This window comes from Tupaia chinensis, unplaced genomic scaffold, assembly GCF_000334495.1.
Source record: "Tupaia chinensis unplaced genomic scaffold, TupChi_1.0 Scaffold000597_1, whole genome shotgun sequence".
NCBI classification, from domain to species: Eukaryota; Metazoa; Chordata; class Mammalia; order Scandentia; family Tupaiidae; genus Tupaia; species Tupaia belangeri.
The window spans coordinates 3838157-3864731 of NW_006160114.1; the positions used below are offsets into that span (position 1 = coordinate 3838157).

Below are 26575 nucleotides of genomic sequence, written 5' to 3' on the forward strand. Positions count from 1 at the left end.
AAAAAAGAAGAGATGATAAAATGTTGAAGATGATGCCTGCAGTAGCAAACCATCCACATCAATTTGTGAGAGAAAAAAATTAATATATTTCATGCCCTAACTAAAAAATACTGATGATAAACACAGAAACATCCTAACCATAGACATCTCAGTTGGTTCCACTTATACAATTCTAACTACAAAATTAAAGTTGAGCAAGCTTTCTGCTCAATGGGTGCAAAAACTCTTGCAACCAGATCAGCTGCAGACAAGAGTAGAGCTTTCAATGGAAATTTTAAATAAGTGAGTTAAAGATCCTGATAGATTTCTTTGAAGAATTATAACTAAATAGAGGACACAATGGCTTTATCAATATGATCTTGAAGACAAAACTCAGTCAAGGTAAAGGCTTCCAAGAGATGGAAGTATTCCATTCAAAGCAAAAGCAACAGTTTTAGGTGATTCTCAAGGCATTTTTTTTGTTGACTTTTCTGGAGAGCTAAAGAACAATAGCATCTGCTTATTGAGAGAGTATTTTGAGAAAGTTAGCCAGAATTTTAGCAGAAAAACACCAGAAAAGTTTTATCAGAGATTCCTTCTCTGTCAAGACCAATACTCCTGCTCATTCCTCTCATAAAACAAGGGCACTTTTTTGAGAATTTTGATGAGAAGTCATTAGGTATACACTTTACAGTCATGACTTGACTCCTTTTTGTTTTCTAATCTAAAAAAAAAAAACTTTAAAGCATACCCATTTTTCTTCACTTTATATAATGTAAAAAGACTGCATAAACATGGTTAAATTCTCAGGACCCTCAGTTCTTCAGGGATGGGCAAAATGGTTGGTATTGTGGCTTACTGAAGTGTCTTGGAGATGATGGACCTCATACTGAGAAATACTATTCACATTTAAAAATTTTACCATTTAATTCTATTTTTCCACTTTTTGAAATTGTCTTGTACAATGTGAGTCATGAACTTAGACAGTAACTTGTAAAGATCTATGGCATAATTAAAACAAATGATCCTAATTTCTTGTGACTGTAGTATTCTATTTCTCCTATAAGTCAAGAACTTAAACAACAACTTGTAAAAGATCACAGAATTGTAGCATAGTGAAAACAATCCTAGTTTCTTCATTGTGATTATAATATTCTATTCACTAAACTGTGTTATTGCTGTTTTGCTATATTAGAAAGCAATATTTAATCTTTCCTAATAACCAATGTACTCTTTCAAATACTCAAATTTACCTATGTGTGTGGTTTCCACATCATTTCTCCCCTTCGACTTTAGCATTAGAATAATTATCAATGCTTTCTCAGCTACTTTCTTTTTTTATGATTTTTTTTTTATCATAGGTGCATACATACTCTCCAAAGAGAGATAGCAAGAGGAAAAGTGAGAAATCTCCCCCCAGGGAGTATGGCCACACTGAAATCCCTTTTGCTCCATTCTCCTGAGATTTTGGGAATGCATACATGTGCCCTGCAGGATTCTCAAGCCACTAAGTCCAGGACTCAAATTGACTGCAGTCAGCCATATGGAAGCCCAGCACCTTAACCACTATGCCAACCTGCTGGGCCTCTAACCTGTTTTCTAAGGACATGCCTTAGGATTCTATGTGCAGTATTTGTTTCAAATAAATTTTCTAAATAAATTTTAACCACATACGAACTCTGTCACAGCCAGGCCAGCAGGTGGATCCCAGATGACTAACTCTGTGGTTTGAGTCACAGACCCAGTATATTGAAAAATATGACAGGCACATGTGCACGTGTGCCCAATATCCTGAGAGAAGAATGGAGAAGGGATTGTGGCATGGCCATCCCTAGGGGAGGTGAATTCTCACTTTTCCTCTCTCTCCAGTGAGCACATGTATCCTATGGCAAAAATCTAAAAGCTCTGTCACTACCATTTCTACATTCATCAATATTTTCTTGAAGCCTATATAACCTGAAGCATTAAGTAGCTAAAAAAAAGACACCAAAGTTTCTTTGTATTACTTGCTACACTGATTTTGGAACTTCCTCCCTCTGTGATGATTCTCTCATTTCCTTTTATAAACTGCCAGAGGGCACACACCCCCACCAGATGGAGGGAGAGAGAGAAAGGCAGAAAAAGAGCGAGATAAGAAAGCACCCCCCAGTAGAACCTGTTCATTCTGCATTCCCTTTCCACCATTTCTTCTTCCCATTAGGATTTTAAAGATGCACACACAAGCGCCTGGCAGGATTTCCCAAATTGCCGGAGGCAGGATTCACACTGTGGTTAATTCTGTAGTATTTGGTTTGCTATACCTAGGGCTTATAACTACGCTATGACTTCCACTCATTCCCATTTAAGACTCCAAAGCTCCTAGTCCTTGAAATCAAATAATAATGTTGGCTTCCTATCTAAAAGCACCCCCCCCCTACATCCTTCCATTCCTTACTTCCCTGAGCAGAATATCCTACCCTAGCTGTGGTTTCTAAGACTTAAGTCCTAACACTAACTTGTCTGGCCAGAACCTCAACCAAGTCCTTTTGCTTTTACCTCCTCTATACAAGTTTTCAGACTTGTCCTAAAACTGGCAGATGTAGACACACATCTACTGTTAATTCAACAAGGGGCACAAGGGGTCTTCAAAAAGTTCTTGGTGGGGACCAGCAGTTTAGCATAATGGCTATGTCGCTGGACTCCCATGTAGTTGACCACCGTTCGCGTCCCGGACCTGGTGGCTTAAAACTCATGCTGGGCACGTGTGTGTGCGCGCCCAAGATCCCAAGAGGAGAATGGAGGAGAAGGGATTGCGGCATGGCCATTCCCCCTGGGGGGGGGTGATTTCTCGCTTTCTGTCTGTCTCTCTTTGTCTGTCTGGCGAGCGCATGCATCCTATAGCAAAAAGAAAAACCTCTTCAAAAAAAAAAATGTTCTTGGAAAATTTATATTACCAAAAAATCTACCCACAGATTTCAGATTTTTACACTAAAATAAACTCATACTTTAATTACATTTTCCACAGACTTTTTGAAGTCACTTTGTACAAGTGAGAAGCGATACTCCACTTCTTGTACCCAGGAGTATAGGGTAGAGAGTGCAAATTCTAACCTCCAATTGAGTGCAGCCAATAGCAGAGGTGAAGGTGACATTATTTACCTAATATTAGGCACTCATCTGATAGTCTGAGACTCTACATCTTTCATACATCTTGGGTTGAATTTTTAGGCCCTAAAAAGAATTAGGAGAAAACTGAAGGACTTCCTTATGCACAAACTGTCACGGACACTCAAGGATACATGAGTCTCAGACCTCAAAGGACTACAATTCAGTTCATACACTTTTGTGGCTTCAAAGTTTGTTAAAATACAGAAATTCTTCTCACCATATGGCAAATAGTACCATGAACCCCCTCCTAACCTTGCACCCTACCCCCTTCTCCAAGACCCTGACTGACTTAGCAATTAATAGGTTATGTCTAGTAGGCCACAGGGCCCAAACATTCCTTCAGCGCAATAACCCGCCTCTATTTTGACTGGATGACACTTATAATCAAATTGTGCACTGCCTGAACAGTGAGCCTTTAGGGACTCCCAAGGTATAGCTTGTGGGGTTTTTTGCCTTCCTCATCAAGACCTGGGAAAACTCAAGTGGGTCTTGACAGGAACAGAGTTGACATTAGCTAGTCCAGCATTTGGCCAATCAGTTGAGAAAAAAAAAAAAAAAAAAAAAAAAACAAATTCAAGTGAGACCCTGACAGGGCCAGCAGGTGGCATGGTCGTTAAGGTGGCTGAATTCCACATAGCTGACTGTGGTTTGGGTCCCCAGACCACATGCTAAGCACCTAAAATCCCAAAAGAATGGAAGAAGGAATTGCAGCATGACCATGTCCCTTGGGGAGTGACTTCTCTCTCTCCCTCTCTCTGACTCTGTCTCTCTCCTCTCTGGTGAGTGCACATACCCTATGGGCGGGTGGGGGAAAGAACCTTAAAAAAAAAAAAGAGAGAGTGCCTCTGATAAGTGCTAGTGCTTTTTAATTGGAGAAAACAAAAACAAACACTGGTTCTACGAGGACCATCATAACTTTCTGCATTCAGTGTGTAGAATGGCTATCAATATTATACTCAGCTTTATGTCACAAATTCAGAGAGGCCCCCTTGCTCTAAAATTCTAGTTTCTCCTAAACTATATACTGTACAGCTGAAATGATCCAACCAATTCTGTCACTGGATCTGAGAAACCAGTGAACGAAGATCATTCCACCCTGAAAGTTGTTCCACCTCAATTTTTTTGTAATCCTCTGATCATCTCTAAAAACTAAGACAAACAATCAAACTTGACCAACCAATAGATGGCTAAGCATAAGCTATGGCTGACCAAGGTCAGGGTTATCTTGGAGTAGTTCACAAATATCAAAATGCTAGTGAAGAAAGGGAGATTATGCTATCAGAACACTTAGATGCGCCTGTCAGCAGAGTAAACCCCACACAAATGTCATGCCTTTGCAAACCACTGCCTTGATAGGTTGCCTTGAGACACTCAAGAAATATTGTTGCATGAATAAGTCCATTACTGTTTTCTGCCTCTGAGCTATTTGGTCCTTCAGTTGCAATAACCTATAGGCCCTTTAATCGTATTCTTCCCTATTTGCTGAATTCACTTTTAGACTATGTTTAGGTATCAACTCTTACAGGAAGACTTTCCTGAACCTGGCCCTCCACTTCTTGAGAACTCACTGACTACCAATCCATTAACTGAACAGTGGAAAAGTAATTCCACTGCTACACATTCACACAGACAACAAAAATTTTACTACCTCTTCTCACTGGCTTTTACTTCTCAAATGTATTTTCCAACCAGAAAAACATTCAATCCCCAGTAACTATGGCTTATACCTGTTAGTTCCCTACTGCATTAGGTACTTTTATTATCTGTCTGTATAGACTATCCCAAGAGCCAATACATGCTTCATATATCTAAGGGAAAAAAATGCATTCTGGTATACATTAGGCAACAAAATACAAGAAGGAAGCCTTGTTTATTTTCCATACTTCCCATGTTCCGAGGACTGCCAGATGCTTGAAGGCTGCCTCCTGGGCCTATTCAATCCCATCAAGTTTCAGTCCCAATTTATATCTATCATATTCCTCCCACTATTCTTTGTCCAATGGACACCTATCTTTATACCCTGACTAAACCCTTACAACCTAAGATAAAGAATCACAATAAAGTATCAAAATTTTCTCAGCTTACTTCCTCCTGTTCCAATCCCACCCCAACCCTTTTATGACATGATCAACCTCCACATCCTTCAAAGACAATCAAGATAAAGCTCCTGTTCAGGGCAAGAAAGGCAGACAGAAAATCTCTAGTGCAACACTATACCTTAAAATCAGGCTACCTCTCACCACATAGCTAACAGCCAGTAAAGCAATCCTAAATATCTAAACCATATTCATGGCAATGGCCTAGTATCATCCTTCTATCAATATATACTCAACCCGGAGCCAGCACATGCATAATGCTTAAGGCGCTGGGCTCTCACATGGTCGACCACCAGGGAGATTTCTCTCTTTCTGTCTCTCTGTCTCTCTCTGTCTTACTGGCAAGCACACGCACCCTATAGCAAAAACCTCTCCCCCAAAAAAGAGAAGTATAGTATTTAAAGTTTTAATAACATTATATCATTATCCTTGACTCACTTTTTATGATATTTTATACTACTACACCAAAGTAAAAGAAATTATTAGAAATAATTTACATGCAGAAAAATGATATTTGCAGGCAGATAGAAAAAATACAGTGGAAAGGGGAAATAGACAAAAAAGCAGTTCATCATTTTTAATCAGTTAAATAATTGGTCATTGAGACTTTTTCTGGCAAGATGTGGATAAGTTGCTGTGATATGGAAATGCATGTTTAGTCATATGAATCCTCTCCTTCTGGTAGCTGAGTAGACCTGCCGAAGACAAGAGCCATAGTAAATTTTAAGGGACTGAAGCTCAGGTAGGAATCTTTCCCAAGGCTTCCAGCCATAAAATGAGGCACAATGGATCTTTTTTTTGTTTTTTGGCTATAGGGTGCGTGAGCTTGCCAGAAAGACAGAGAGACAGAAAACAAGAAATCATCTCCCAGGGGGGATGGCCACGCTGCAATCCCTTCTCCTCCATTCTCCTCTCGGGATCTTGGGCACACACACACGTGCACCCAACATGAGTTTAAGCCACCAGATCCGGGACTCGAACCGTGGTTGCCTATATGGGAGTCCAGTGACATAGCCATTTCGCTAACTGCTGGTCCCAAGGCACAACAGATCTTAACAAAGTCTCAGAAAATATCAAAGGTTACACTGGGGAAACATAAATTGAGTCAGCAAATATAAGGTAAGAGCATGGTAAACTGAGAGACTAACTAGTCAGGAGCCAGGAATTAAAATGGAAGTGAGTAGGGCTGAGTCTTTTTTTTTTTTTTTTTTGTAAAGAGAGAGATTTTTGCTATAGGGTATATGATATGTACTTAATGGAGACAGGGAGATAGAAAGCAAGAAATCACTCCCCAGGGAGGAATGGTCATGCCACAATCCCTTCTCCTCCATTCTCCTCTTGGGATCTTGGGCACGCACACACATGTGCCCAGTATGAGTTTAAGCCACCGGGTCCAGGACTTGAACCATGGTTGACCACATGGGAGTCCAGCGACGTAGCCATGGTGCCATCTGCTGATCCCAATACTATTATTCTTAAAAATAAACAAGTATAACAGCAACTACATCTTAAAATATTACAAACTACTTCTCTTATCCTTCAACATGTGTCTTCTCTCTTCTTTCTACTATATCTTGTGACAATTACATCATCTCCCTAACTGTACTATAAAAATTAAAAAATTGACATTTATTCTAACTGATGTCCCCATCTTGAATGACTCATTTCAGAGATGCCCAGACAGCAATTAGCTAATAGTTTTACTTAACAACAGGTAGGCTGATGTCACATGAACATTACACAGGAGGTTATATATGCAAAGGGAGAAAGCATCTCCATGAGTAACAAAAAGCAGGAGAAAAAAACCTTACTACTTTGACTGAGCTTGACATTAAAACAACAACAAAACCCCATTATTTTCTTTTAAACAAACAGGTTTGTGTGGGATAGCCAATGTACTGCTCTGTGAAACTTATCCTACCAAATTTTTCAGTAAAAATGGGAATATCAATATGCCTGTATCATATCAATAGCTCCTACAATACAGGAAAAAAAAGTCTTGTCAGTTTTCATGATAAAAAGGCACATGTATCATCACAAATTGTCTTAAGCTATTCTACATGTTAACTCCTGACTATATGCTAATAAGAAATGCGACTATCTTTGATAAATTCAACAATCAAAATAACCAAACTTTATCTTTCTATACCTCTTACAGCATTTTTCTTTGCCTTGCCTTTTTTTTTTTTCTTTTCATGCCAGAGGGCACATGTGCTTATATAAGGGAGAAAGAGAGTAGCAGGGGAAGCAGAAAAGGAAAGCACCCCTCAAAGGGGTTTAGTCATGCTGTAATCCTTTCCCTCCAATTCTCCGTTTGAAGAGGTTCTCAGACATGTGCCCAAGTTTGGTGTTTTTCAAACTACCTGGGCCAAGACTCAAATCCTGGTAGGCCACATGGGGCCCAGATTCCTCTGCACAGCATTTAACCACGTGCTGCGGGGCTGGCCCCCTTTCACAGCATTTCTAACTAGTATAAAAATCAACTGGTTTGTTTTTTTCTCTGCCTACCCCTAGCACATATGAAAAGTAAATATCTGAAAATATAAAAAGTCAAACACAAATCACAATATTTAAAGTAAAATTTTAAAAAGTAAAAAATAACAGCTATTTCAGCTGAAACATACTAATCTTGCTTATTAATCCATTCAACAACTCTATGTTATAAATCAAGAAGGTATTACCTTTATTTAATTATTAAGGTTTCAGAAAATTAAATGACTTGTTCAAATTGCAGTGAAAACTGCAACTTATGGACCAGCAGATGGTGTAATGGTTATGCGACTGGACTCTCACACAAGCAACCATGATTCCAGTCCTCAAGCGGCAGCTTAAAATTCATGCCAGGCATGTGGGTGTGCAGTCCAAAATTCTGAGAGAATGGAGGAGAAGGGATTGCGGCGTGGCCATCCCCTCTGGGGGGTGATTTCTCGCTTTCTGTCTCTCAGTCTCTCTCTAGTGAGCACACGTGCCCTACAGCAAAAATCTAACAAGAGAAAAACTCCCTGCAACTGAACTTCAAATTCTGTAATTTCATATTCTTTTTTTTTTTTTTTGAGAGGTTTTTCACTATAGGGCGCATGCGCTCGCCAGAGAGAGAGAGACAGAGAGACAGAAAGCGAGAAATCACCCCCCAGAGGGGATGGCCACGCCGCAATCCCTTCTCCTCCATTCTCCTCTTGGGATCTTGGGCACGCACGCACACGCGCCCGGCGTGGGTTTTAAGCCACCGGGTCCGGGACGCGAACCGCGGTCGACTACGTGGGAGTCCAGCGACATAGCCATTACGCTAACTGCTGGTTCCCTGTAATTTCATATTCTTGTACTAAATTGGAGGATTCTATTTTCACCTTCTCTTTGAAACAATCCCTGAGCTACCTCCAAGGGACAGTCTGAAACCAGAAAACTTAATTCTGCTGTGAACACCTAAAGCGTCAAGGAACCCACTATATACTTTTTAATGAAACACATTACACTTGCAGAAAGCTCAGAATATTGGAAATTATTGAAAGTATTTATATTGCCCTAATCTGCCTCAAAATATTTGTGGAGGAGCTGGTAGGTGGCATGGTGGTTAAGGGCACTGTACTCCCACATGGACAAGTGATTCAAGTCCTGGACCTGGCAGCTTGCTTTCTCACTTTCCCTCTCTCTAATTCCTTTCACTGTATCCCTTACTCATCAATCAATCAATCAATCAATCAATCAAGTTAAATAATTCTTTAAAAAAAATTTTGTGCGGGGTCCTGGTGGTGAAGGGCACTAGACTCCAACATGGCCTATTTTGGTTCAAGTCCCAGACCTGGTAGTTTGCTTTTTTATTTTCCCTCTCTTTCTTTCTGTCTCTCTCTGGTCAGACTGGAAAATAATAATAATAAATAAAGTTAAATGAAAATTGAATTGTGGAATAAAGCAAGATTTAATTAAAGTAATATAATATCTGTATCGCTGTTGCTTTTTTTTAAAAGAGCTTTTGCTATAGGGCACATGTGTTTCCTGTAGAGACAGAGACAGAGAGACAGAAAGTGAGAAATCATCCCGCCGGGGGGTGGGGGTGGTCACACTGCAATCCCTTCTCCTCCATTATCCTCCTGGGATGTTGGGCACCCACATACATATGCCCAATGTAAGTTGCAAGCCGCCAGATTGGGGTTTGAACCGTAGTCGACTATGTGAGAGTCCAGCAACATAACCATTACTCCATCTGCTGGTCCCCACTGTTGCTTCTTAAACTAAGCACCAGATATAATTTCTTAGGGAATTCATTAACACATCAAATATGTATCAAATGTGTTTACCATACAAAGGATACAAAGACAACACAATCTCTGATTTCAAAAACCTTAGTCCCACATAGCAGGACTAGGTTCTTACCTTCAGTAAACTAACATTCGAGAGTAGGGACTTAAGAGTAGGGACTTATTTACTTTTATATTCCTACTACTGGTATATAGAATGGTATACAAGAAATGTTTAATGCAGGTTTAGATAATGAACAACTACATAAAACTTACAGGCTAGACTATGGCGCAATGGTAAAATATGACTCTGTGAAGCTGATCTACATGGGAAGATTGCAGTTTCATGTCCAGAGATCTTCCTGAATATGCCAGACATGCACATGCTCATTATTCACAACTGGCTAAGACCGGGGGTAGATCATAATATCAAGACCCTGTTGGAGGGGTTCATGCTCGCTCTTTCTCTCCTTCTCATGTGCACTTATGCACATTCATGGAAAAAATTAAAAGCTGAATTTTTAAATGGTTAAAGGACAAGTTAATTCTATCACTAACTCCACATAATCAAATTATCTACTTGATGTAGTCAAATTATAGATCATACACAGTAAATCTATCATTAGAACTAATCTTGGGGCCAGAAGGTAGCATAACTGTTCATCACTGGACTCCCACATGGCCATCTGAGGTTTGAGTCTTTGACCCGGTGGCTTGAAGATCATGCTGGGTGCGTGTGTATGTGCCCATGATCCCAGTAGAAGAACTGAGAAGGGATTGTGATGTATCAATGCCCCCAGGGGATGATTTCTCCATTTTCCTCTGTCTCTCCCTCTGGTGAGGACACACATCTTAAGGGGGAAAAAAAACTACCAAGAAAAAAATAAAAAGAAATAATCTTTTCTGAGAATCCTGAACTTTGGGTCCATGAATGGGCTTCAGGTGATCGGTAAAATAATAAATTTTTGGAAAGAATGGAGAGCAGATCCATTAGGATCTAAATTAAAAAAAAAAAAAAACCTACTAATTCTATCAAATGCTCTTATTTCACACATGAAAGAAATGTCTCACAAGTGTCTCAACTAGCTAGTATTAAGTACTGTGTATTAATTTGTGAGGGCTCCCATAACCAAATAATCCAGATTGGTGATTTAAACAATACAAACTTATTAGCTCACACATCCGGAGACTAGAAGTTCAAGAACAAATTCCATCAAATGCTCTCGTTTCACACACGAAAGAAGTGTCCCACAAGTGTCTCAACCAGCTAGTATTAAGAGCTATGCATTAATTTGCTAGAGCTCCCATAACCAAGTAACCCAAGCTGGTGATTTAAACAATAGAAACTTACTTGCTCACACTTCTGAAGACTAGAAATTCAAGAACAAGAGGTGTCAGCAGGGTTGATCTTCCTAAGACCTCTCTTCTTGGCATGCAGATGGCCATCTTCCTCCAGGGTCTTTACATGCTCTTCCCCTGTATCTGTGTTCTAATTTATTCCTTAAAATTTCCCAAGAACAAGAGACAGAAAGAGAAAAACAGCACCCCTGATAATGTTGATATCACAATCTTCTTTCAGCTTCTGCCAGTTGCAACACAGGAACACATGTGCCCAGCATACTGAGAGGTCTCTTGATGCAAGCTGGTAACCTACCCATGTGTCTCTCACTCACAGAATGCTGTTTTACTGCTAGGCCACCAACTAGCCACCTAATCTCTATTTATAACACCACCATTTGGGGCCAGCAGGTGGTATGGGGTTAGGGTATGAACTCCTACATGGCCAACTATGGTTTAAGTCCTGGACCCAGTGGCTTGAAAATCAAGCCAGGTATGTGTGCATACATGCCCAAAATCTTAAGAGAAGAAAGGTGGAGAAGGAACTATGGCATGACCATCTCCTATGGGGAGTGATTTCCTTTTTTGCTTCTCACTGTCATTGTCTGTCTCTCTGCAGCGAGTGCACTTGCCCCAAAGCTTAAAACAAAACACCATTCAAGGTCAGCCAATGACATCACCAACTCCACAGTTCAAGTCCTGGACCTGGAAGCTTGGAAACCACCTGGACTTGAGTATATGTGTGCCCAAAATTCTGAGAGGAGAATGGAGGGGAAGAGACTATGGAACGACCATCCCCCACTAGGGGTGCTTTATCACTGTCCCTCTTTCTGGTGTCACATATACACTATAGAAAATTTAAAAAAGAAATACTATTCTTTAGGGACCATTTGTATCACCTCATTTTATCTTTACATCTTTTTCTTTCTTTTTTTTTTTTAAGAGAGATTTTTGCTATGCGCATCCCTGGGGAGACATAGACAGACAGAAAGTAAGAAATCACCCCCGAGGAGGATGGCCACGCTGCAATCCCTTCTCCCCCATTCTCCTCTCAGGATTCTGGGCACATATGCACACGTATCTGGTCCAGGACCTGAACTGCTGTTGGCCATGTAGGAATCCAGCACCTAAAGCCTGGGCCTGGGTCCTCTCCTCCCAAGGTGGCAGTGGCAAGCTTGTTGGCTTGTGAATTCCCTTCAGGGTCACTCTTCCCTTTTCTTGAAGGGTAATACATGTCCATAGCCAAGTAACTCTACTGACCCATCTTGTTTGCTGACCTCTGATCTCAATTGCATTCAGGATCATTCTTCTCTTTTCCTAAAGGGTAACTCATGTTCATAGTTTGGTAGCTCTACTGACCCAGCCTGTATAATCTTATAAGTCCTTCATTTTGTCCCATCTCTGGTCCTGTCAGTCCCAACTAGCTGAGTTTCCACTGATAAAAAAACATCTCTAGGGAACCAGCAGTAAGCGTAATGGCTATGTCACTGGACTCCCAAGTAGTCGACCGTGGTTCGCGTCCCGGACCCGGTAGCTTAAAACTCACGCCAGGCGCATGTGCATGCGTGCCCAAGATCCCAAGAGGAGAATGGAAGAGAAGGGATTGCGGCGTGACCATCCCCCCTGTGGGGGAATTTCTCGCTTTCTATCTTTCTGTGTCTGTCTGGCGAGCGCACACGCCCTATAGCGAAAAACCTCTCCAAAAAAACCCAAAACATCTATATTCCTGGTTTCTGCTACTTTCTGCTAGGATAGTTTCTGTTGAGATAGATGGATGGACAGATACAAAAGTCACACACCCACTGTCTCTTTTGCAAATGGCTAACTAACAACAACCCTGATGTTCTTTCCAATTTTCTAATTTTTTGCAGTAAAGATAGCCCATGATGGGAACCAGCAGTTAGTGTAATGGCTATGTTGCTGGACTCCCATGTAGTTGAACGCGGTTCGCGTCCCGGACCCGGTGGCTTAAAACTCACGCCGGGTGTGTGTGCGTGCGTGCTCAAGATCCCGAGAGGAGAACGGAGAAGGGATTGCGGCGTGACCATCCCCCCGGGGGGTGATTTCTCGCTTTCTGTCGCTATGTCTCTGTCTGTCTGGCAAGCACACGCGCCCTATGGCGAAAATCTCTCCAAAAAAAAAAAAAAGATAGCCCATGATCCGTCCAAAATTTCAAGTTTTGGTTCTTTTTAGCATAACAACTACTTTCAATTTCTCTCTCCCCTCACATTTTATTTGGCCATCTGGAAAGTCCAGATGCATTTTTGCACAGAAAAATGTCATGGCTTTCCCAATTACCTAATACTGTAATTAGCAAGGAGAAACCAGACCACAACTTTAACACTTTGCTTAGAAATCTCAGCTAAATATCCAAGCTCATCACTTACAAGTTTGTCTCTTTTCCACAAAAACTAGAACTTTGCTACACTATAAGGATCATCTTTTCTCTAGTTTCCAAAAACATATTCATTTTTGTTTAGGAGCTCACTATAACTACCTTCGTATTTCTACTGGCATTTGTTCACAGTGGCAAATGAATATCTCTAACACGACAGAGGTTTGTTTTATTGTTTTTAGGTTTTTGCTATAGGGCACGTGTGCTTGCTGAAGACAGAGGGAAAATGAGAAACCACACTTGGGGGATGGCCATGCCACAGTCTCTTCTCTTCTATTTTTTGGGTGTGCACACACATGCACCCAGCATGATTTTCAAGAGAACAACGTAGCACATTTGAAGAAGTGACAAATAGGGCTGAAATATAAAAGGTGAGAAGGGTAATAAAACATGATGTCAGATAAGGCAGGAAGGCAGGGTGTCATTGTCCACGGCCTTAAACATCACATTATGGTTTTTTATGTTTATCCTAATGGCAATGGGAAACCAATGAAAGGTTTTAAGTATGATGTTTTCACTTTAAAAATCATGCTGACAGAAGTGGGGGAACAAGGGACTTTCAACAATTTACATCATTCCAATTCTTGACCTAGTAACTGGTTACACAGATATGCTCACTTTGTGGAAATCTGTTGAATGATGACAGTCAAAACTTGAAAAATAAGATTCAAGAGGTATTCAAGTGGGATTCAAGAAAGTGCCTAGAGAAGCGGCCGCCCTCAGAATGGGAAAATATTTTTGTTAAATATGCCTCAGACAAGGGACTGATAACGAGAATACATAGGGAACTCAAGTGCCTTATGCGAAAAAAAATGATTAACCCGATTAAAAGATGGGAAAGTGAGCTGAACAAAAGTCTCTCTAAGGAAGACATACGAACAGCCAAAAAGCATATGAGGAAATGCTCGACATCCCTCATCATAAGGGAGATGCAGATAAAAACCACAATGAGATACCACCTAACCCCTGTCAGAATGGCAAAGATTAAGAATATAAAAAGTGATAAGTGTTGGCGGGGATGTGGTGAAAAGGGAACCCTCCTACACTGTTGGTGGGAATGTAAACTAGTTCAACCACTGTGGAGAACAATATGGAGGTTCCTCAAAGATCTACAAATAGAACTACCATTTGATCCAGCAATCCCACTTCTGGGTATTTACCCAAAAGACAGGAGAACGCTCAGTCAGAAAAGTGCTTGCACATCCATGTTTATTGCAGCATTATTCACAATTGCCAAGACATGGAACCAACCTAAATGTCCACAAACTGATGAATGGATTGGAAAAGTGTGGTATATATACTCTATGGAATACTACTCAGCCATAAAAAATAACAAGACCCTGGAATTTGATAGAAAATGGTCAGATATGGAGGATCTATTGCTGAGTGAAGTAAGCCAGGCTATGAAAGAAAGATATTGTATGTATCCACTCAATATATACCGACTATCCGCACTCTATAATAGAGAGCAAAAATTCGGAGGACATAAACACAGTGAAGGTACTTAATGAGAATAGGACAGTGTGGAATGGGGTAAGTGAAGAGAAGAGGATAGAGAAAGATAGCAAGTGAACAATAGAGAGACAGGATGTTAGTGAGAAACAGATAGGGCTTATTAACTGTTGATGATGACATGTATAGTATTCTCAACTGGATTGGTCTGAGAAGTGTTTCATGACGGGCAAAGTATTTTTACAAGCAAAACGAGAAATAGCAATTGACTGTTTTATAAAAATAATTAGAATAATAAAGATAATGATTGGGGAAAACAGAAAAGATATGGAAGGTTGAAGTGGGGAGATTAATGTCTCTGTACTGACTGACGTGCATGGCATTCCCTTTTGAAGAAACAATGTAATACACTGTAAAATTATATGTAATCCAATGTAATATGAAGAAGATATGATGATAAAAAATTTAAAAAAATTAAAAATAAATAAATAAATAAAAAGAGATATTCAAGTGGCAAAATCCACAGAACTCATTTGATGAATTGAATGTGAAGGAGAAGAACCATCAATATAGATTCCCAAGGCTGGCTTGTAGAAACAGATGGATGGTAGGTATAATCACTACGCCAGGAAATTCTAGAGACCCAGGTTTAAAAACACAGGTTCAATTGGAGGAGCCTTTTACACTTCAAAGTGGAAATGTCAGGTAGCAATTAAATGTACATAATGGAGTTTAGAGGACAGGTCTAAGAAAAAAATATATTTGGGGGCCAGTTTTGTTAACAGAAGCAGTGAGAAGATGACAGCAGAGTGGTAACATCACACTTTGCAAAGATGACCCACAGTTCCAAGTTCATGTCCAGGGACCTCTCTGAACATTCCAGGTGCACATATGCACATGCTCTACAGCTGACTGAAGCAGGGGATAGAATACAGTGTTAAGACCATGTTGGGGAAACTCTCATTCATGGAAGAAATAAATAAATAAAAACATAAAGATAGAAGCAATGTGTACAAAATCACTCAGCCATAGTGAATGAGCTCCTATAGTACTACAAGCAGGGTGCAGATATGTGGATACAGTTACAAATAAAACAAACAAGCTCTCATGGGCCTTACATTTGTGTCCAAGGAGACTGCTAACAAATCAGTGATAAACAAACAACTTCAACTATTAGTAAGTATACTACGATGAAAACAAAATAGGACAATGTAATGGAGCAACAGAGGCGGGGCTATTTTACTTTATATTTCAATAGTCAGAAAGTCCTCTCTGTGAAGACACCTTAATGCTGAGAAAAGGCATAGGGAAAGTAGAAAAGAACAGTATTCCAGGAAGAGAAAAGTAAAGAACAACAACAAAAAAGCCAAGAACAAGCTTAGCATGTCTGAAAAACAGACAAAAAGTCTAGTACACATAAAATGAAGTAAATGAAGACTGGAACAAGACAGGGTCAGGGAAGACGTGAAGAACCAGACTATGTCGAGTTCAAGCAGGGAGTGATATAATTCAGTTAAGTATTTTTCTTTTCAATATAGACTACTCTAGTTGCTCTCTGAATAAAATTACAGGAGGCAAAGATGAGGGACTACTATATTCAAGTGAGAAATGACAAGATCAGATAGGAAAAGCTGATTATCTAGAACTGAAACCTTAAAAATCTTAAAGACCAAGAGGCAGCAAGAGAGTAAAAAGCAGCCAGAGATATGAAGAAAAATCATGATGTCAAAGAAGTCAAGGAAAAGTATTTTAAGGAAAAACTAATCAAAAGTCAAATGCTTACTTAGTAGTGAAATGAGATGACTAGTAAATAATGCTCATCAATACTGAGAAACATCTAGAGACCTTAAAAAAATCAATTCAATATGGGGCCAGCTGGTGGGATGGTAGTTAAGGCACTAGACTCCCACGTGGCTGACCAAGTTGAGTCCTGGACCTGGCAGCTTGAAAGTCATTGGGGCACATGTGCAAGTATGCTCAAAATCGTAAGAGGAGAACAGAAGAGAAGGGACTACGGTGCTTCCAAGTGAGAAATAACAAGATGGGAAAAGCTAAGATACTCCCACCCACAGGAGGGTGACTTCTTACTTTGTCTCTGTGTCTCTTCAGTGAGCACACGTGCCCTATAGCAAAAACCTTATTATATTTCAATAGTCAGAAAGTCCTCTCTGTGAAGACACCTTAATGCTGAGAAAAGGCATAGGGAAAGTAGAAAAGAACAGTATTCCAGGAAGAGAAAAGTAAAGAACAACAACAAAAAAGCCAAGAACAAGCTTAGCATGTCTGAAAAACAGACAAAAAGTCTAGTACACATAAAATGAAGTAAATGAAGAGTGGAACAAGACAGGGTCAGGGAAGACGTGAAGAACCAGACTATGTCGAGTTCAAGCAGGGAGTGATATAATTCAGTTAAGTATTTTTCTTTTCAATATAGACTACTCTAGTTGCTCTCTGAATAAAATTACAGGAGGCAAAGATGAGGGACTACTATATTCAAGTGAGAAATGACAAGATCAGATAGGAAAAGCTGATTATCTAGAACTGAAACCTTAAAAATCTTAAAGACCAAGAGGCAGCAAGAGAGTAAAAAGCAGCCAGAGATATGAAGAAAAATCATGATGTCAAAGAAGTCAAGGAAAAGTATTTTAAGGAAAAACTAATCAAAAGTCAAATGCTTACTTAGTAGTGAAATGAGATGACTAGTAAATAATGCTCATCAATACTGAGAAACATCTAGAGACCTTAAAAAAATCAATTCAATATGGGGCCAGCTGGTGGGATGGTAGTTAAGGCACTAGACTCCCACGTGGCTGACCAAGTTGAGTCCTGGACCTGGCAGCTTGAAAGTCATTGGGGCACATGTGCAAGTGTGCTCAAAATCGTAAGAGGAGAACAGAAGAGAAGGGACTACGGTGCTTCCAAGTGAGAAATAACAAGATGGGAAAAGCTAAGATACTCCCACCCACAGGAGGGTGACTTCTTACTTTGTCTCTGTGTCTCTTCAGTGAGCACACGTGCCCTATAGCAAAAACCTTAAAAAAAAAAAAAATCCATTAAGTGGAATGAGAAGGACAGAACCTGGAGTGGGTTAATTATCTGTGACAGATGATGAATAACAACAACAAAATAGTTGTACAAGTCTTCAGAGAAGTTCAGCTGTGAGTCCTGTCAGGAAACAAGATCCTGAAAGGAGAATGGAGGAGAAGGGATTGTGGCGTGGCCATTCCCCCTGGGAGGGGGGGGGGGGGGTCTCTGTCTCTTTCTCTGGCCCCTGCCTCCTTTGAAAAAAAAACTCCAAAAAAAAAAAAAAAAAAAAAGAAAGAAAAAAAGAAAAGAAAAAAAGAAAAAGGACTTTTTTTTTATAGATAGAAGTTTGATTATGTTTAAATGTTGACAGGATGGACCTAAGAAAGTGGGCAGAATTGAAGTTACAGAGAGAAGGAAAAACTAACAATAAATAAAGATTCCAGAGGAGGCAAGAAATACAATGCAGACTATAGTGAAGGCATTTGCCTTATACAGAAGAGGGCTTCTTTCTCTATTGAAATAGGAGGGAGAAGAGAGGATGGACACAAATAGAAGCAGAACTCTGATTATGTGACTCTTAGAATAATGTGTTCTTTCCACTGAAATTATGCTGTAGACATTTTGAAAAGTGTCCTAAGTAGGACAACAAAATAATCAAAGTAAAGTTAAATTGAGATTGCTGGAAGGATGTAAAATTGAGATTGCTGGAAGGATGTAAAAAATGATTCAATGTATCTTTATTTTTCAAATAAATAAAAAGTAATTATGTCAAGATTTGCATCAGCACCAGCTATTCTACTTTTGCTGAATAAGGAGAAGTAAGTTCAAAGTGAAAAGAGATTTAAGCATTTGTTTAAAACAAAAAAGTTGGGACCAGCTGGTGGTGTGGTGGTTAGGGCAGTGGATTCCCGCATGCCAACCACAGTTAAAGTCCAGAACCTATGGCTTGAAAATCATGCTGGGTGTATGAGTGTGTGTGCCAAAATCCTGAGAGGATAATGGAGGGGACTGCAGTGCAGCCATCTCCCTATGGGGGGGAAGGGATTTCTAACTTGCCCTCTTTGTCTCTCACTAGTGAGTGCACTCACCCCATGGCATAAACCTTAAAAAGAAAAAAAAAGTTGCACATGGGACCACAGTTCTCTCAAAGGGTCCTGAAAAATAAGTATGAACTTTTTATTGGAACACTTTAAGATTAGGGTACATACCTGAGTATTTTTCTCAGATTATCTGTGAACTCCGTGAAAGCAAAAAACAAGAAAGTAACTTGAAATGACACCACAATAAATGGACAATTAAAGGCATCAATGTCACTCTACTTATCTGCATTCCAGGGTTTAATTTCTTGATCAAAAATCATAAATCTGAAGACTACTGGTGAGATTAGAACCAGGAACAGAAGGTTCTGATACAGCATTAGATGAACGATTAAGTGTATTTTAACTTGATACTTGAGGCTTTCTCTGTTCTCTAAACATTCCTAGCAAGTATCAAACACAACTAATTCATTCTCCTGCTCTGTGTTTCCTGTATTACAACATGCCCTATGAAGTTGTTCTACTTTGAATAATGTTTCCCTATTTCTTTTCCTTCTTTTTACTTGTGGCAAGGATTACTATCAAATGCCACTCATCGGGCCAGAGACCCTTGTGATATTAGTGAAAAACTTGCCCCTCGTATAACACACTACCTGTACTTGAGAGTTCATTGGCCAGTCTAACAATGTGCAACATTTTCCTAATGTTTGTTAAGGTTGTTGTCCTAGGGTTAAGACAGGGTCTAATATTCAACAAATAAATATCAACTCCTATTAAAAGACAAAGCTCCAAAGATATAGTAGTGAACAAGACAAGATCCCCACTTAGGAACATGGTAGGCCATGTGGGAGTTCAGTGCCTCAACCAGTACACCACCTACTGCCCCCCCCAACACTTTTTTTTAATTTTTGGAGGTTTTTGCTTTAGGGCGTGTGCACTCACCAGAAAGAGAGAGACAGAGAGATAGAAAGCAAGAAATCACATCCCTCCTCACCCCCCGACCCCCGGAAATGGCCATGCCGCAATCCCTTCTCCTCCATTCTCCTCAGGACCTTGCGTAAGCACACACATGCGCCCGGCATTGAGTTTAAGCCACCAGGTCCAGGACTCGAACTGCAGTCAGCTACATGGGAGTTCAGCGATATAGCCATTATGCTAACTGCTGGTCCCTCTCCTACATTTTCAAAACCATTAAATACTGCTTTTCAGTTTCCTGAAATGAAAACTATCTTAACCTATTCGTAAAACCAGTATTACTTCTTCTTTCATTAAGTCTTATTCTACCATTCCATCCCTGGTTTGACATTAAGCAATAAAGAAAAAAAACCCACAAACTACTTTTTGTTTTTTGGGGGGAGAGAGGTTTTTGCTATAGGGTGTGTGCACTTGTGAGAAAAACAGAGACAGAAAGCAAGAAGAAATTACCCCCTGGGGGGATGGCCACGCCACAATCCCTTCTCCATTCTCTAAAGATCTTGGGCACACACGTACACGCACCCAGCATGAGTTTAAGCCAATGGATCCGGGACTTGAACAGCGGTTGACTACATGGGAATCCAGTTACATAGCCATTACGCCAACTGCTGGTCCCTGGGCTTTATTTCTTGATAAAAAAAAACTAAATTAAAAAACTTTTAGAAGATGATTATGTAGTTTAAAGAATATGGGATATAATGGAGAAATTATGTCTAAGACTGAATTCCCATTCTACCTCTTTACCAGAGAAATTGTTAGATAAAATGCTTTACTTAAGTTTTTGTTTCCTCTTTATGAAACTCTTGTTGAACTGTTATGAAAATTTGGACTGGAATAACCTTTTATATTACGGCCTGCTTGGTTACTGGCAACCTCCTATCATGACATAATACTGAATTCGGTAATTGTGATGGTTTTTTTCAATTACTGTAATCATTGACTAAAATCTATCACCGTAATAATTTACTGTAAAAATATTTTTCCTGAATCCATGCATCCAAGTACTATGTGATATTTATGGGATTCCCTACCAATAAGTAACACAATGGCAGATTTTAATAAATATTTTAAACATTTTTATATCAAAATTCTACCCAATCCATAGAGTCTGGAAATTATCTGCAGAGCTATGGTCTAAAAGCTAATTAGTTAAAAAGGTTAATAAGGGAACAATGAGTTAAGTAAAACACAGGAAGGACAAAAAGATTTATCTCCAGTTTTATCAGTTACCATCCCATTTTCTTCATTAATAAAGTCATTTATAACTGACTTAGTTAATAAATGAGGCTACAAAAGGACAGTATGCAGAAAATGGATGAAAGAAAAAGAAGAAAAAAAAAGAAAACATGTACATGTAGAAAAAACTATGAAAGAAAATTAAACTTAATTCCTAAGACTATTAAGAGAAAAATAAAGGAAGAACCCACAATCTTTTTCCAAATATATTTTCTTTCATTTGATTATACTAAAAGAACTAGAGTTCAAAATGGTAAGAAAGTTGTCAGATTATTATAATATTTATCAGCTATAGGTGAACTAATTCCAAAGGTAAAACTTTAATTTAATATTTCCCACCTGAAAGCAGTAAAAAACTGCAACGAAAAAAAAAAAAAAAGAAAAGAATCCAAACAATAAAATATATTGCAATGGATCCTACTAAACCTAAACACAATTTAACCATGACTGACTAAACAGATTATTTTTTTCTTAGTTACTATTAAAAGTTGAGAGGTCAACAGCCTAACAGGTCCTCTGAAACCTCCCATTAATTCACAAAAGAGTTGCTCAAATAAAAAATTTTTTTTAAATCATGAAAATATTCATAGGGCCAACATTACTAGTCTTCGATTACTCAGATAGCAGATAAAATGCTTGTTAATGTGACTCTATCCAATTCTAAGATTAGTGTCAGGCTATGACTATCTCCATGCTATATAGAATAATCTATTTTATTGATTTTTTATTTAAGATAGCTTATTGAAGCTAACAGATTCTGTACTGGGACGTATATTATATAATTATTGCAATCATCACATCTGAAATGTTCAGATGAACATGTTCAGAGAACAAAATTTGTTAGGAGGAAAGGAAAAAGATTATTCCCAATACAAATGACTAAAATAAACTTCTATTAAATATATTAAAAGTCAATTAAAATTTTGAACATACACAGCCATAGTTTCTAGAATTAAGAAAATTCTAATGTTGGGGTTCTCTTTTCAAAGAGTTATTTGTGCGACTCTCTCCTCATGCTCCTGTGCATAATTTGACAGTGTATTAAGAATTTCCATAAGAGAGATATTCAAAAGTACTGCTTTCACACACGTATATTCTATTATAAAATTATGTCATTCAATGTAGTCTAAGATATTGGATGTAAATTGTAACCACTTTTTAACAAAATTTCTGAACTTACAAGCTTTTCAAAGTTTCCTCTGAAATTTACAAACCATGAGAAGTGTCTCAGACTTAAAACATCTAATAATTTGAATTACAAACTTAATCTAAATACTGATTTACAAAGTAAAACAATAAATAAATAAAAAGGCACACAAGATAATTGCTAATCCTGACTTTTTCAGGATCTGTTTCAATAACTTAATACCTCTTTCCATCCTAAGGCTAGTTTAAGAAGAAAATCTAGTACACATACAGGGAAGCCAACTGTTTTAATGGTACCTTGATTAATTTCACAAAATAAAAATTGGTCTGTCAATTTTATTTATTTTGTAGAGATAAAGAAAGCCATCACCAAACATGATACTCATTAACTTCTTAATACAATCTCTCCTTTCTAGTAAATTTATATACAGCTAATAATTTTAATGGGAAAAAAAATTATCAATCAGAACCCCTAAAACTTAACTATAAAAACCACCAACTCAATCTACTCCTTTCTGCTATCACCAAATTATTTATTCTGAATGGTCACTGTACCAAAACTAAGTAAAAATTTTGTTATAATTCTAGACTAAGATGTGATTATGTGGGTTGTGGATGAAAAAAAAAAAAAAAGGCAATGTAATTTCAGCCCTTGTTGGTTAATGCAGTCATGACAGAGTATCACATCTAACTTCAAGCAAAACTACAAATATACTTGGTCAAGGCATTAAAACATAACAACTATATTTCTTCCATATTTTCCCAAGGGAAAAACTATCAATTTTCTTTATAAATATATAGAAAACCAGTCTCAGAAAAATCAGACATTTCTGTAGTAAAAAACAAAAAAAAGTTGAGTACAGCCAAAATATTTCACATCCTTTACAATCATGAACTGTTTCAAAACTTACCTATAACTGAAAAATTTCAGACTCTATATTAGAGATAAGTAAACTCAAATATTTAAATCAACCCTACTACCAACAACAAAAATATATAACCCAATCTTTTGTAAATAACTTTCCTTTAAAACGGACAAAATATTAACAAGCTGGCTTTTTTTTATTAAAAAACAATACCAAGAGTTTAATTTAATTACCACAGAGGTATTTTTATTAACAAGATATGACATGTAGAAAACTATAAATTTATTAAAAAGGGAGAGTAACTTTTACATATAGCCTATGAAAAAACAACTAAATATAACTTAAACTTACTAAACCAAACTAGAAGCTGTATGCAATCTATAAATATGATGACCAGTGCCCACTTGATTCTCTGTGCTGTAAAATGTATTAGAACAGCATATAGCAACAGGTGGCTATTTCATTGGATCACATCTGAACAGAATAAAAAACTCTTGATACAAAAGTCTTCTTTTAAGAGAGTTTTGCTACTAGCCGCTTACGCTTGCTGGAGAGACAGAGAGATGAAAGCAAGAAATCAGCCCCCAGGGGGATAGCCACGCCACAATCCCTTTTCCTCCATTCTCTTCTAGGGATTCTGGACACACACGAACATGTGCCTAGTGTAAGTTTTAAGCCACTGGGTCTGGGACTTGAACCACAGTCTTCTACATGGAAGTCCAGCAACATAACCATTACACCATCTGCTGGTTCCACAAAAGACTTATTAACTGGGCTGGCCTTGTAGTATAGAAATTAAGCAGATTACACAGGGAGCCAGACCCCACATGACACCAAATCTTGGCCCTGGCAACTTGAAAAATATCCTGCACTTGTATGTACATGAATGCTCAAAATCCTCAGAGGAAGGAGAAATGGAGAAGTCTGAGAAGTGGTTTTCTCTCTTCTCCTCTCACTTTCTCTCTCTGGTGAATGCATATACCCTCTAGAAATTAAAAAAAAAATATATATATATATACACATACATATATACATACATACATACATATATATATATATTATTGGTAAATTTCATTTTTAAAGACTTTTAAAAACAAGCAATAACTTATAATAGTGACAATGATGTTAGTATCTTCCATTACACATTAATTCCTCCATTCTGCTATTGCTAAAAAAAAACCTGAAGATTAGCCACAATTGGGCCAGTTAGTGCCATGGTGGTTAAGGCAATGAGATTTCACATTGCCAGACCTGGAAGCTTGAAAAACATGCTAGGGATGTGTTTCATGCATGCGTCCCCAAAATCCCAAAAGGAGGCAAAAATGCAGAAGAGACTATGGCATGACCATCCCCCACTGATAGGGTGCTTTCTGACTTTCCCTCTCTGTCTGTCTCTGACAAGTGCATGCATCTTCTGCAAAATTAAAACCAATCAGCCACAACGTTTGGGGAAACTATTAACTACTACTTTGCCTTTAACAAAATAAATAGAAGTATTTCAGAATGTTAATTTCTCTGCCTGAATAAATATTTATGATTTTTAAAATATGAACTGTTAAGAATCAATGATTTCTGAATGATTATTAGTACTCAGAATTACTAGGTAACGAAGTTCAATCTACAATAACCTAGAAACTTATGTTAGACTTAATACCTGACATGAACACATTTCCTCATGTGCTGTTTCTCCCAAAGGCCTTCTTCTACTTCCTGAAGTAAGTTTAGCTACTTAAGAGTTCATTACTAAGAAAACTAGAGTTATTTAGAGACACAAGGAAGGGGACACATAGTATATCAAAGAGTTCTTATCTATCTGATAACTAAATCCTTCTATATGATTTTCAAACTGTGCTAATTTTTACAATACTGACAAATACAAGTCCAAATACAGCAAGTACTACTCTGAAATAAAAGAATACATGAAAACTGTGGAGGAGATGTGTACCTATATATATAAATAAGCAAGTTAGCATATTCCTACTATTTAGTTAAACTGAACAAATATGTACAAACATACACGTGTTAAACAAGAGAAAGCAAGGTAATACCCAAACATAAACAACATGAATAGTACAAATAGAGACCATATTCCTATTTCACTAAAGGCAACATAAAAAAGACCTTACTGAAAGTACTATACCTACTTTTGGGCCTCACAACTTCAAAAGTAACATAAAGATGTGGGATAACATTTAAAGTAAAATTGAAAAAAGAGTAGCTGAATTTTAAAATGACATATGAAAGATTATGGGATTCAGGATGGGTTAGTTTAGGATAAATATCATGGAATATTATGTAAAATATATAAAGAACAATTAATATTTTTAAACAGCAATGTACCTAGCTGGCCTTTTTTCCCTTTTAAAAAAGAATAAATCAGAGCAAAATAAAATAAATATTTGCTATAAAACATTGGATAACACATTAAAGAGGTGGTGGTATTTATTTTCTCATGCCGCAAAGAGAAATGCTTAATTATCTATGATAGTCCAGGCAAAGCTTTGATGGCAAATTAATTCCATCTCAGTTTAATTTTATGTGAAGGAATGCAATCTGGTAAAGAAAACTATCCAATGACAGAAATATATTTGGCTCTACAGAAAAATTAGGACAAATATAATAAAGGACAAATCTTATGACTAGTGCTAAACAATTGCCATACATACACACACACACACACACACACACACACACACACGTATGCATTTTTTTTTTTTTTTAAAGATTTTTGTTACAGGGCACATGCGCTTATCAGACACAGACAGGGAGAAAGTGAGAAAGCACCTCCCCAAGGATGATGGCCACGCCACAATCCCTTCTCCTTCATTCTACTCTCAGGTTTTGGGCATGTGCCCACACACTCTTGCTGTGAGATTCAAGCCACCAGGTTTGGGATTTAACCGCGGTTGGACACATGAAAGTCCAACACCACAACCACTATACCACCTGCTGGCCCCCAAAATATTTTTTTTTATATTATAATTATTCTCCATTTAACTGACTATAGAGAAGTGAAACTTCATCATCAGAATCACCTGAGCAGTTTTTTGTAGCTATATAATGACATGCTCTTTTATCCCTTCCAAAATTGTTGAGCGGGAGGTAGGGAAATGGCTTGAGAAGAAGGGTGAGGAAAATATATTATGTGATGAATACAAATATATATATTATGAAGAAAATTCCCCAGGTGATTGATATACCTACTGTTTACTATTTGCTGGGGATTTCTGTTTGAATTAAGTGATATGATGATTAGAGCTTAGAAATAATTTTCACAGATGAATTAGTTAAAATATAATTTTACCTATGTAACAAATAGGGAGAAGCAACTAAGGTACCCTATATAACAGTTTACTATTTCTTGCATATTTAAGGTAGTAAAGGAAAAATACTTTTGTTTTATGAAAAGTTAGATTTAAGTATGAACTATAAAAAAACTGTCCAACGTTATCTACAAAATTGGTAAGTTAATTTAAAAATCAATTGTAGAAAAACTTCCTAGTTCCTACACTCTATATTACTCAGCTATAGTCAAAACCAAATGTATTACCACAAAAGATTATAAAAACATTTAAAATACAATTTTATATGATTTTTATTTACACTTTAGAATTTAAACAACTTGCTGGGAACATCCTTTGTGAGG

At 38.0% G+C, this 26575-nt stretch overlaps 1 protein-coding gene and 1 pseudogene across 2 annotated transcripts in view; both read right to left on the bottom strand.

Annotated features, from left to right (window-relative positions):
- Nucleotides 1-26575, bottom strand: part of LOC102492345 (NEDD4 binding protein 2 like 2) — a 113446-nt gene that overhangs the window by 55357 nt on the left and 31514 nt on the right. The window lies entirely within an intron of this gene.
- On the bottom strand, nucleotides 19268-19400 carry LOC114009664 (uncharacterized; annotated as a pseudogene).